The sequence below is a fragment of the Ovis canadensis genome, chromosome X (genome assembly GCF_042477335.2).
Source record: "Ovis canadensis isolate MfBH-ARS-UI-01 breed Bighorn chromosome X, ARS-UI_OviCan_v2, whole genome shotgun sequence".
Taxonomy (NCBI): Eukaryota; Metazoa; Chordata; class Mammalia; order Artiodactyla; family Bovidae; genus Ovis; species Ovis canadensis.
In genome coordinates this window covers 51,447,444-51,460,568 of record NC_091727.1, presented here as the reverse complement: position 1 = coordinate 51,460,568, position 13,125 = coordinate 51,447,444, and positions in this window count along the sequence as shown.

Here is a 13,125-nt window from a genome sequence, read left to right as displayed (position 1 = left end):
CTGAATGGAAGTCACTGGATTCTTATTTGTCTGCAACTCAGAAGTCACCTCCACTGGAAGCCTTCTTTAGACTCAGCCAAGGGCATCACCATTTTTTCTATATCATCTTGTTCCTGTGTGTATTTCACCATTACACATTTTGCAGTGAGTTGTCATTTCTCTATTTATATGCCAAATCTCCTGCATTGCAGGCAGATTTCTTACCATCTGAGTCACCAGGGAAGCCCAGTAATCTTGCATGGAGGATTTCGTGGACAAAGGAGCCTTGGGAGCTGCAGTCCATGGGGTCACAAAGAGTTGGACACGACTGAACGACTAAGGACAGCACATCACATGCACTCCAATGTTTGCAACTGCATTGTTTATAATAGCCATGATATGGAACTAACCTAAGCGTCCATCAACAGATGAATGGATAAAGAAAGTATAGTGTATTTTCATACACTAATCATAAATACTAATTGATCATGAAAAGAAACGAAAATTTGCTATTGGTAAAGCATGGATGGAACTGGAGAGTAGTGAGCTTAACGCAAAAAGTAAAACAAGACAAATATTTTTGTTTACATCTATGAAAGTGAAAGTTACTCAGTCATGTCCGACTCTTTGTGACCCCATGGACTATACAGTCCATGGAATTCTCCAGGCCTGAATACTGGAGTGGGTAGCATTTCCCTTCTCCAGGGGATCTTCTTAACCCAGGGATCGAACCCAGTTCTCCTGCATTGCAGGCAGATTCTTTAACAGCTGAGCCACAGGGAAGCCCATTTTCATCTATATGTGGAATCTAAAAAATTAAAACATCAGGTGAATATACCAAAACAGAAACAGACTCAGATACAGAGAACAAAGCGGCGATTACCAATGAAGAGAGGGAAGATGGGAAGGAGCAATATACCGGTAAGGGATCAAAAGGTATGAACCACTATATAAGCTACAAGAGTATATTGTACAGAACAGGGAATATAGCCAATGTTTCAAAATAACATTAAATGGAGTATATGCTATAAAAATTTTGGATTAAAAAATCTTTAAAAATGCTACACTAATCAAGACATTGTAGTTTTAGAATCAAAATATGTAGATCCATGAAACAAAAGAGAGGGGTGAAAAATAAGCCTCCACGTATATAGAAAACTGATTTTTAACAAAGGTGCAAAGGAAGTTAAGTGCAAAAATTGTAGACTTTTCAACAAATGATCATAGAGGAGTTGGATATCTGTTTAGCAAAGAAAGAAGAAAAGAAAAAGAGTATTAATTTGCATTGTATAAAAGGATAATTCAAAGTGGATCTTAAAAACATGAGGATAGAATGCAAAATTCTAAATCTTATAAAAGAAAACATACAAGAAAAGCTTCCTGTTTTTTATTACTAATAGCATGTAGTGAAAAGTTTCTATTTAAATAACCTAAAATTACAATGATTTTTTAAACTATATTATTGATTTTCTTCTTGCCTTCATGAATGAGATAGTCTTATATGCCTTATATAACTCTGCCTGACAGAATACATTTTATTGAACTAAAAAGTTATAAGACCAACTCATTTATATGATTATTTCATATGACACATTATTTTAATAATTTTAGACGGCAATTAAATTTCCTATTATGGTCCTTTTCACTTGATTTGACATCCCTTATTGACCCAACTATTTTCTTCACATCTGGTCTTGTCCATAGATTGGCAAGGGATATATACATTTTGAATAAATTATAAAACCACTAAAAATAAGCATATAAAATTTAAGTCAAGAATAGTAAAGGTTTTAGTGTTCCCTTACCTGTTGGAATGGGAGGTGCAAATGATTTAAGATGAAATTCATAGAGAGACAAACATAAGTTGGCACTTCTAAAGTGAAATCAAGCCGGTATTTTTAAAACTGATTCATTATTGTAGATAAGTTCTCAATAAACTGGTTCCTTGCACCACCCCAATAAATCAAGAGAAGATTGGTCTTCTCTTTGGTAAAAATTCTTGAAAATTTACTCCGTCATCTCATCTGGGAGTGGGAGTTGGCTATCAGAAGTGAAAAAAAAATGCAGAAACTGACAAGAATGCCAAAGCATGGGTTTTCCCTCTTTGGGTCTGTGAGGAACACCATTTCTAGAATTGGAAGTGCCTGTGGGCAGGTCAGGAAGCAACAGTTAGAACTGGACATAGAACAGCAGACTGGTTTCAAATAGGAAAAGGAGTACATCAAGGCAGTATATTGTCACCCTGCTTATTTAACTTACATGCAGAGTACATCATGAGAAACGCTGGGCTGGATGAAGCACAAGCTGGAATCAAGATTGCCAGGAGAAATATCAGTAACCTGAGATATACAGATGACACCACCCTTATGGCAGAAAGTGAAGAAGAACTAAAGAGCCTCTTGATGAAAGTGAAAGAGGAGAGTGAAAAAGTTGACTTAAAGCTCAACATTCGGAAAACTAAGATCATGGCATCTGGTCCCACCACTTCATGGCAAATAGATGGGGAAACAGTGGACACAGTGGCTGACTTTATTTTGGGGGGCTCTAAAATCACTGCAGATGGTGATTACAGCCATGAAATTAAAAGATGCTTACTCCATGGAGGGAAAGTTATGACCAACTTAGACAGCATACTAAAAACCAGAGACATTACTTTGCCAACAAAGGTCCATCTAGTCAAAGCTGTGGTTTTTCCAGTAGTATGGTATGGTTGTGAGAGTTGGACTGTAAAGAAAGCTGAGCGCCGAAGAGTTGATGATTTTGAACTGTGGTGTTGGAAAAGACTCTTGAGAGTCCCTTGGACTGTAAGGAGATCCAACCAGTCCATCCTAAAGGAAATCAGTCCTGGGCGTTCATTGGAAAGATTGATGTTGAAGCTGAAACTCCAATACTTTGGCCATCTGATGTGAAGAGCTGACTCTTGAAAAGACCCTGATGTTGGGAAAGATTGAAGGCAGGAGGAGAAGGAGATGACAGAGGATGAGATGGTTAGATGGCATCACCAACTCAATGGACATGAGTTTGTGTGAACTCCAGGAGTTGGTGACGGACAGGGAGGCCTGGCGTGCTGCAGTTCATGGGATCACAAAGAGTCAGACGCGACTGAGCGACTGAACTGATACTGATACTGATAGGAGATGGAAGTCTCCTTAGTCTAGGCTTCCCAGAGGCTGTTTCCCATCATATGCTTCTGCCACTCAATAGCCTACTCTTCAGCTGGTTCCTACCAACTATCCTAAGCTCCACGTACAGCACTGGAATGCACAAAGTGGCCTTACCACCCTCTTTGGAGGCCTTACTGTGCTCAAGACCTGATAGTTCTCATGTGCCTTTGAGATCTTCTTCAAAGAAAAGTCTTTAAACTGGAGAGAAGGAACTCCTTGCTGGGCAAACAAGTTGCCTTATTTTAGCCTTGAGTGAGAAAGTGGAAGGAGGAGCCAATTCAGCTTTTTATCTCCAAAGTCACAGGGGACAGGGTTTGATGCCCTTTCCTCACTCTCCTACTGATTATCTTCCTCAAGCCTCACTCAGAAGACTCCTCCTCTGCCTCAGTGGGCAAAGACTCTTTAGCTGTAGGCCACCAGGGGGCAACAACCTAATGGATGATACTACTGTTGGCTTGTAGTTTGTCCTTGGCATATGGGTTAGCATTTATCCCAAAGTGTTACCATGAACACCCCAAAATTCCATTATCTTAATCCTTTGCCTTGGAAGGCAAGGGCAGCCACAGTGCTGGATCTGTGGCAATGCCCCATTTCACAGCAGTCTTAGGCAACTAGGATCTTGGTGCTGGACTATTCAACAACAAAACTGAATAGATCATGAAGGGGTATAGTAAAGAGCCTTAATTTGGTAGAAACACTGGACAACTACAACTAACAACAGCTACAGCACTAGCTGAAACACTAAATCCAGCAATATGGGAGTGATGTGGAATGTGAGGTGAAAGACGAAATAGTTAAAAAGGAAAAAGAAGCAGACAGGTGAGCAGAAACAAAGGTGGAACAATGAGACACGCTGAAAAAAGGTGCAAGTAGGGTGAAAGTGTTAGTTACTCAATCATGTCCAACTCTTTGCAATCCCATGGACTATGGCCCCCTCTGTCCAGGAATTCTCTAGGCAAGAATACTGGAGTGGGTTGCCATTTCCTTCTCCAGGGGATCTTTCTGACCCAGGGATTGAACTCAGGCCTCCTGCATTTCAGGGAGATTCTTAACCATCTGAGCCACCAGGAAAGCCCAAGTAGGGTAAAATGAACTAATAAAATAACAATAAAGCTATAGATGCATTTTGCATGTGAGTTGAAAATTGTTGTTGCTAGTAAGATGCTGTAACTGAGAGTTGAATAAATCTGTCCACTATTCTATAAGGACAACTGCTTCTGAATGAGAATATATGGTAACATCAGATTATTATCTCAAGGCAAGATGTATAGTAAAATTTTTAATAAGAAATAATAATTTCCAACATACTGTTACATATAATAGATTAGTAATCTAGAATAGCAATAGACAAATGATTCAAGGAATTAGATGAAGTAGACAGAGTTCCTGAAGAACTATAGACAGAGGTTTGTAATACTGTTCAGGAGACAGTGACCAAAACCATCCCAAAGAAAAAGAAATGCAAGAAGGCAAAGTGGTTTTCTGAGATAGCTTTACAAATAGGTAAGGAAAGAGGATGAGCAAAAGGCAAGGAAGAAGGTGAAAGATATACCCAACTGAATGCAGAGATCCAGAAAAGAGCAAGGAGAGATAAGGCCTTCTTAAATGAACAATGCAAAGAAATAGAAGAAAACTAAACAATAGAAAAGACTAGAGATTTCTTCAAGAAAGTTGGAGATATCAGGGGAACCTTTCATGCAAGGATGGGCACGATAAAAGATAGAAATGGTAAGGACCTAACAGAAGTGGAAGAAATTAACAAGAGGTGGCAAGGATCCACAGAAAAACTAAAAAACAAATGTCTTAATGCCCCCAGAAGCTTTCCTGGTAGCTTAGAAGGTGAAACATTTGCCGGAATGCAGGAGACCTGGGATCAACCCCTGGGTCAGGAAGATCCCCTGGAGAAGGGAAAGGCAACCCATTTCAGTATTCTTGGCTAGAGAATTCCATGGGCAGAGGAGCTTGGCAGGTTATAGTCTGTGGGATCACAAAGAGTTGGACCTGACTGAGTGACTTACCCACACAATGACCCAGATAATCACGATGGTGTTGCTCATCTACAGCCAGACATCCTGGAGTGTGAAGTCAAGTGGGCCTTAGGAAATGTTACTATTAACAAAGCTAGTGAAAGTGATGGAATAGCAGCTGAGCTATTTCAAATCCTAAAAGATGATGCTGTTCAAGTGCTGCACTCAATTTGGAAAACTTTGCAGTGGCCACAGGGCTGGAAAAGGTCAGTTTTCATTCCAATCCCAAAGAAGAGCAATGCAAAAGAGTGTTCAGACTACCATACAATTGCTCTCAATTCAAATGCTAGCAAGGTTATGCTCAAAATCCCTCAAGATAGGCTTCAGCAGTACATGAACTAGAACTTCCAGATGTAAAAGTGGGGTTTGAAGAGGCAGAGGCATGACAGATCAAATTGCCTACATCCTTTGGATCATGGAGAAAGCAAGGGAATTCCAAGGAAGCGTCTACTTCTGCTTCATTGTCTACACTAAAGTTTTGATTGTAGACAGAGTTACATACATTACCTGTCTCTTGAAAAATCTGTGTGCGGGTCAAGAAACAACAGTTAGAACAGGACGTTGAACAACTCAATGGTTCAAAATTGAGAAAGGAATACTACAAGGCTGTATGTTGCTTATTTAACTTACATGCAGAGTCGTCATGTGAAATGCCAGCTGGATGAATCACAAGCCGGAATCAAGATTGCTGGGAGAAATATCAACAACCTCACATATGCAGATGAGACCACTCTAATGCCAGAAAGTGGAGAAGAAAGAAAAAGCGTCTTGATGGTGGTGAAAGAGTAAAGTTAAAAAGCTGACTTAATACCCAGCATTCAAAAAACGAAGATCATGGCATCCAGTCCTATTCAGTTCAGTTCAGTTGTTCAGTCATGTTTGACTCTTTGCAACCCCATGGACTGCAGCACGCCAGACCTCCCTGTCCATCATCAATACTCAGAGTTGACTCAAACTCATGTCCATTGAGTCAGTGATGCCATCCAACCATCTCATCCTCTGTCCTCCCCTTCTTCTCCTACCCTCAGTCTTTCCCAGCATCAGGGTCTTTCCAAATGAGTCAGCTCTTCACATCAGTTGGCCAAAGTATTGGAGTTTCAGCTTCAACATCAGTCCTTCCAGTGAATGCCTAGGACTGATCTCCTTTAGGATGGATTGGCTGGATCTCCTTGCAGTCCAAGGGACTCTCAAGAAACTTCTCCAACACCACAGTTCAAAGCATCAATTCTTCGGCCATCAGCTTTCTTTATAGTCCAACTCTCACATCCATACATGACCACTGGAAAAACCATAGCCTTGACTAGACGGACCTTAGTCGGCAAAGTAATATCCCTGCTTTTTAATATGCTGCCTAGGTTGGTCATAACTTTCCTTCCAAGGAGTAAGCATCATTTAATTTCATGGCTGCAGTCACCATCTGCAGTGATTTTGGAGCCCCAAAAAATAAAGTCAGCCACCATTTCCCCATCTATTTGCCATGAAGTGATGGGACCAGATGCCATGATCTTTGTTTTCTGAATGTGGAGCTTTAAGCCAACGTTTTCACTCTCCTCTTTCACTTTCATCAAGAGGCTCTTTAGTTCTTCTTCACTTTCTGCCATAAGGGTGGTGTCATCTGCACATCTCAGGTTACTGATATTTTTCCTGGCAATCTTGATTCCAGCTTGTGCTTCATCCAGCCCAGCGTTTCTCATGATGTACTCTGCATATAAGTTAAACAAGCAGGGTGACAATATACAGCCTTGACATACTCCTTTTCCTATTTGGAACCAGTCTGTTGTTCCATGTCCAGTTCTAACTGTTGCTTTCTGATCTTCATACAGATTTCTCGAGAGGCAGGTCAGGTGGTCTGGTATTCCCATCTCTTGAAGAATTTTCCACAGTGTATTGGGATCCACACAGTCAAAGGCTTTGGCATAGTCAATAAAGCAGAAATAGATGTTTTTTTCTGGAATTCTCTTGCTTTTTTGATGATCCAGTGGATGTTGGCAATTTGATCTCTGGTTCCTCTGCCTTTTCTAAAACCAGCTTGAACATCTGGAAGTTCACTGTTCACGTATTGCTGAAGCCTGGCTTGGAGAATTTTGAGCATTACTTTACTAGCGTGTGAGATGAGTGCAATTGTGCAGTAGTTTGAGCATTCTTTGGCATTGCTTTTCTTTGGGATTGGAATTACTTCATGGCAAAGAGAAGGAGAAAAAGTGGAAGCAGAGACAGATTTTATTTTGTTGGGCTCCAAAATCAGTGAGGATGGTGACTGCGGCTGTGAAACTAAAAGATGCTTGCTTTTTGGAAGGAGGACTATGACAAACCTAGACAGTGTATTAAAAAGCAGAGACATCACTTTGCTGACTATGGTCTGTAGTCAAAGTTATGATTTTTCCAGTAGTCATGTACTGATCTGAGAGTTGGACCATGGAGAAGACTGAGCACTGAAGAATTGATGCTTTCTAATTGTTGAGCTGGAGAAGACTATTGAGAGTCCCCTGAACTGCTAAAAGATCAAACCAGTCAATCCTAAGAGGAATCAACTTGAATATTTTTTGGAAGGACTGATGCTGAAGCTGAAGCACCAATACTTCGACACCTGATGTGAAGAGCCAACTCACTGTAAAAGACCCTGATGCTGGGAAAGGTTGAAGCCAAAAGTAGAAGAGGGTAGGGGAAGAAGAGATGTTTAGATAGCATCACTGATTCAATGCACGTGAATTTGAGCAAACTCTGTAAGACAGTGCAGGACAGTGAAGCTTTGCATGCTTCTCTTCGAAGGGTCATAAAGAGTCGAAGAGTCCTTAGCAACTGAACAATATCAGCAAAAGAAAAGGGTAAATTGTTCTAAATGGTCCGTACCTTCACAAGGAAAAAAGAGGAATAATGCCAATGGGGCCTTTGAATTTTAGAGGCAACATTTTTTTTTTCCATTTGGGCATTTTCTGTGACCCATTTACCAAGTGACTCCAAAAGTTGCTTGCTTTGAGTGGTGCTCAGAAAAAGAGAGACTCTCCAAATGCAACTAGTGTATATATTCATATATATGAATATTATCATATGTATTCATATATGTGCACATATGTGCTAAGTCACTTCTGTCATGTCAGACTCTGCGACCTTATAGACTATAGCCTACCAGGCTCGTCTGTCCTTGGGATTCTCTAGGACAATCCCATGGAGTGGATTGCCATGCCCTCCTCCATGGAAACTTCCTGACCTGAGGATCAAACCTACGTCTCCCACAGCTCCTGCATTGAAGGAAGACCGTTTACTGCTGAGCCACAGGAGAAGTTCATGTATTCATATATATATGTATGTCTTTTTAGAGAGGGATTAGATATAGAATATGTATTTTTAATATAGAGAGGTATAGATATAAACATCAGATGATAGATAAATCATAGATAGATAGATATTTCGTGGTTTTGTCTGGTTAGTGTTTCCCCAGTTTTAAGAATCAACATGTGTATTTGTTTTCAGTAGGTGACAATAGATGAGAACAAAGTCAGTCACAGGGGACAGGACACATAGTGTGACAGAAGTCAGTTTTCTGCTGAGTGAGTCAGGAATTAGTGTGTATCAGGGTTAGAGTTTAGAAAGTGATGAAGGTCAGAGTTCAGTGCCTGACAAGACTGGGCTAAGCATGCAACTAGGATTAGGACTGCATAGGTGACAAAGGATAGTGTTCAGAAGACAACTGGGAACATGATTCAGTGTGATCTTGATCAGTTTTCATAGTGTTACTGAGGTTGGTGCTCAGTGTGTGATCACGGACAGAAATTGACGGAGCTCAATGCTCAGCATCTGAATGTTTTCAAGGCTCATAGGTTACCTAGTGTCAGGGTGCAGGATATGACCAGGTTCAGTATTTAAAGAGTGAGAAGTATCAGTGTATAACCAGGGTCAATGCCCAGCAAATGAGTGGCATCAGGCCTCAGCAGGTCAGTGGGGCAAGACTCAAGAGTTTGAGGGTCAGTGCATGGCCACACAAGAGAACAGCAGCTGTCCAATTTAGGGTCAGGAACCAATCTGTGACCAACATCAGTGATCCCTATGACTACCATTGGTGTGCAACCAGTATTAGAGTTCAGCATGTCAGTAGAGTAAGGGATCAGCATGAGAGCTGGAGTAGTAGTCAGCTTGTGACCAGAATTTGTGTTCAGCATGTGTTTACGGTTTGATCTTAGTTTTTGACCCAAATCGCAGCTCAGTGTGTGATCAAGATCTGGCCTCAGTGTTAGAGTATGATCATGCATTAGCAAGTGTATGGATTCTGGGGTCACAATGTTTTTGTGATTTGAGTTCAGCATGTGACAAGGATCAGAGCTTGACAGAGATCAGAGCATGACAGAGATCAGACCTAACAGTGTGACTAAGATAAAGTCTCAATGCTTGGACTGAATCAGCCCAGTGTGTTTCTGGGCTCATTAGGTGACAAGGGTCAGGGCACAAGGAATGACTGAGTCCAAATTCTATACGAGACCAGCATCAGGACTCATTGTATAAACAAGGTAATGCTCAACATGTAATCACATTCAGGACTTAGTATGTTACCTGGATCACAGCTCTGTAAATGATCTGCATCAAATCTCAGCATTTGATTAAAGTCAGAGTCATTATAACAGCATCAGGTATCATTGGGTGATTGGGTTTTGTAATCAGAGTGTGAGCAGGGATAGGCTGAGTATGTACTAAGTTCAGTTCCGCACATCTAACTAGAGTAATGGCTCAGTGTGTGACAAGGTTCATGGCTCAGTTTGTGACCAGGATTAGGGCTCACAGTATAGTCAGGGTTGAGTTTACTGCATGAGCAGTATCTTTGATCAGAGTAACCAGGTTAAGGGCTCATCTTGTGATCTGAGTCAAGGGTGGGAAACCAGAGTCAGGGCACATTCTGTGACCAGGAGTAGAGCATAGTATATGAACAGCCAGGCATCAGCATCAAACCAGAGTCAGTGCCCAGAGGGTGACCAGTGATAGGGATCTGTGTGTTTATAGGATTAGCTGCCAGTCTGTGAGAGAGTCAGAGTTTAGCATGTGATTAGAGTCAGGGCTTAAGAGAGTATTAGGATCAGATATCACAGTGTGACATGCATCAGTGGTCAGCAGGTGACCAGAAACAAGGTGCATCATAAGATCAGAATCAGAGCTGAATGACTGATCAGAGTTAGGGCTGAGTGACAAGATTCATTGCTCAACATTTGACTAGGATCAGGGCTTGACCATGATCAGAGCACAACAGCAGGTGACAGAGGTCAGGGCTCAGCATGTGACTGGGTCAGAGCTCAGCAGCTGACTAGGGTCCTGGATCAGTTGCAATCAGGGTTCCAGTTCATTAATCAGTAAGTGGCTGAAAATTTGCCTAACGTTTAGGGTTCAGAGTATGAGCAGTTTCGGGGTTCATCAGCTATCAAAGGTCAATGCTCAGCTTGAGAGCAGAGCCAGGACTGAGCATATGACCTGGGTTAGGGCTTAAATTAGGACCAGGGTCAGAATCAATTGTGTGATTAGGATAAAACTCAATGTGTGATTGCTGTCATGGTTCTTTATGTGATATGCATAAGGCTCAATGACTTACCATTGTATGGGTTCAGTGTGTGGACAGGTTAAGGGCTCAGGATGTGCCCGGGGTGACTTCTGTCAAGTTGTTATCAAGTAAAGAATCAGTATGATAAAAGAGTCAGGTTTTGGTATGTAACTTGAGTCACTGCTCAATGTGAGACATGTAACAAGTGTGAAGGCTCACCACCTGACCAGGATCAGGGTTAACAGGGAGATTAGGGTCATAACTCAGTGTGTGACCAGATTCAGGACTCATGATGTGATTAGGCTTATGGCTCGTTGGGTGACCACTATAAAGATACATCCAGTGACTCAGCTCAATATACACTGTATGAACAGACAAATCTCCACTGCAACCTGAATAAGACTATTCCCAAGTTAAAGGCTTAGCACATGATCTGGGCCCCTGATAGGAGTGTGATCAGGGTCAGTGCACAAGTGTAATAATTGGGTCAAGGCTTAGTGTGTTAACATAATCAGGACTCAGTATGGAACTGGGGTCATAGCTCAAGGTGTGGCAAAATTTAAGGCTCAGTATGTGACCAGGTTCATGGCTTATATGTGACCAAATCAGGGCCCAAAGAGTTTGTGGGGTCAGGGCTAAGAATGTGTGTGACCGGCATTGGGAATAATGTGGGACCCAAGTCAGGCATCAGCATGTGATTAGGGTCAGGACTCAGCATGTGACCAGTAGTAGTCTCAAGGTGTGAGGTTTTCCCAGGCTTAGGCTCTGACCGAATAGGGCTCGGTGTGTGATGTGACTCCAGCACTTGGTGGTGACCAGAGTAAAGATCACTGTATGAATATGGCCATCCTGCAGTGTGTCACCAGGATCAGAACTTAGTGTATTTCAAGCTCAGAGCTTGGTATGTGATCAAGATCAAGTTAATGGTTGACCAAGGTCAGAGCTTATTATTTGACCAGAGTCAGAGATCAGATACAACCAATTCAGAATCTGAGTGGATGACTAGGGTTCAGTGTGTATGTTTACAGTTGTTTTATTTCTTTAGTTATACTATAATAGAGTGGGAATTCATAGGTCACTGTAGAGAATGTTGGAAATAATGTTTTACAGTCACAAATTCTAAGTGAAACCATCCAACTATGTTTTAAGTTTGGCTGAGCATTTCTTAGCTTCTTGCATACAAATAGGAAGATAAACTACAGTTTATCAAGGTGATGCCACATGAGCAAAATGGCATGAGACAAGAGAAAGAGCCTTTAAAGTCTATAGGAGGTGGCTTCAAATAACAGGTAAATAAGATAAGAAGGGGGAAAGAACATGAGGTCCCAATAAATAGTGACAAACATGTGTGGTTAGTAGATTAGAGGCCTCCATGAGGTTGACAGCTGTCAGCACAGGGACATTAGAGGAAGGGATCTAGAAGAACTGGAGATAGTGTTGCTGCTGATGAGAGAGGGGGATGTAGAGTATGGCATTCAATGGGTATGTTTTTTTCCTGATGACAAGGGCATGACTGTGGCCATGAGAGCTCCAGGTGAAATGGAACATAATATTCCTGAGGAGACAGGCTCCAGGCTGGCCAAGTCAGCCTGTGAATGTTTGGGCTTTCATGAAGGATAATAGGAGTGAGGGAGTAGTGAAAGTTAGTGAGTATAGCATGTGACAAATATGTTCAGCGGGTGGGTCAAGATAAATTAGATTGATAGATAGCAGCTATATGGGTGGTAGGGATGGCTGCGTCATTCTCAAGGTGCAAAACAGACATCACCAAACTAGTCCCTTACCAAACTACACACAAATCTGCCAAAGCAGTAAATTCAAAGTGAAATCTATAAGTTCTTTGGTTGTAAAGTTTCTGAATTTTCTGGTATCTTGTATGCAGAATGACACTGTCACATCCAAAAGATAAGAAAGGAAGTGACTGTGGCCTTGGCATGACTTGCCAGTTTGACCAGTGTCCAAAGATGCAGTGAGAAATTGGTCTGACATAATTGTGAATTTGTTCACATTAAATCCCTGTGAGTCTGGATCCTTTGCCTACTAATGTTATATTTATGTGATCTTCATCCGTCCTCTGCACTTAGGGTCACCTCACTCTCCATATGGTACAGGGCTTCTTTTGATGTCTGTTTTGGGGATTTCATTGAGCTTAGTTTATCCTGTAACTCCTGAAACCAAGCAAATTCTCAGTTCCAATTTATCACAGGATGAATGAGGCCCTTCTATATCCTGCTTTCAGATGTTAAATTTCACCTCAGCATATAATCAAAATGACAAGAGATAACACTTAGTGTTGGCCTAAAGTGGAGAAAAGAGAACACTTGTGCCCTCTTGGTGGGAATGTAAACTGGTACAGCCACTATGGAAAATAGTATGGAGGTTCCTTAAAAAATGAATAATAGAAATACCATATGATTCAGCAGTCTACTTCTGTGTA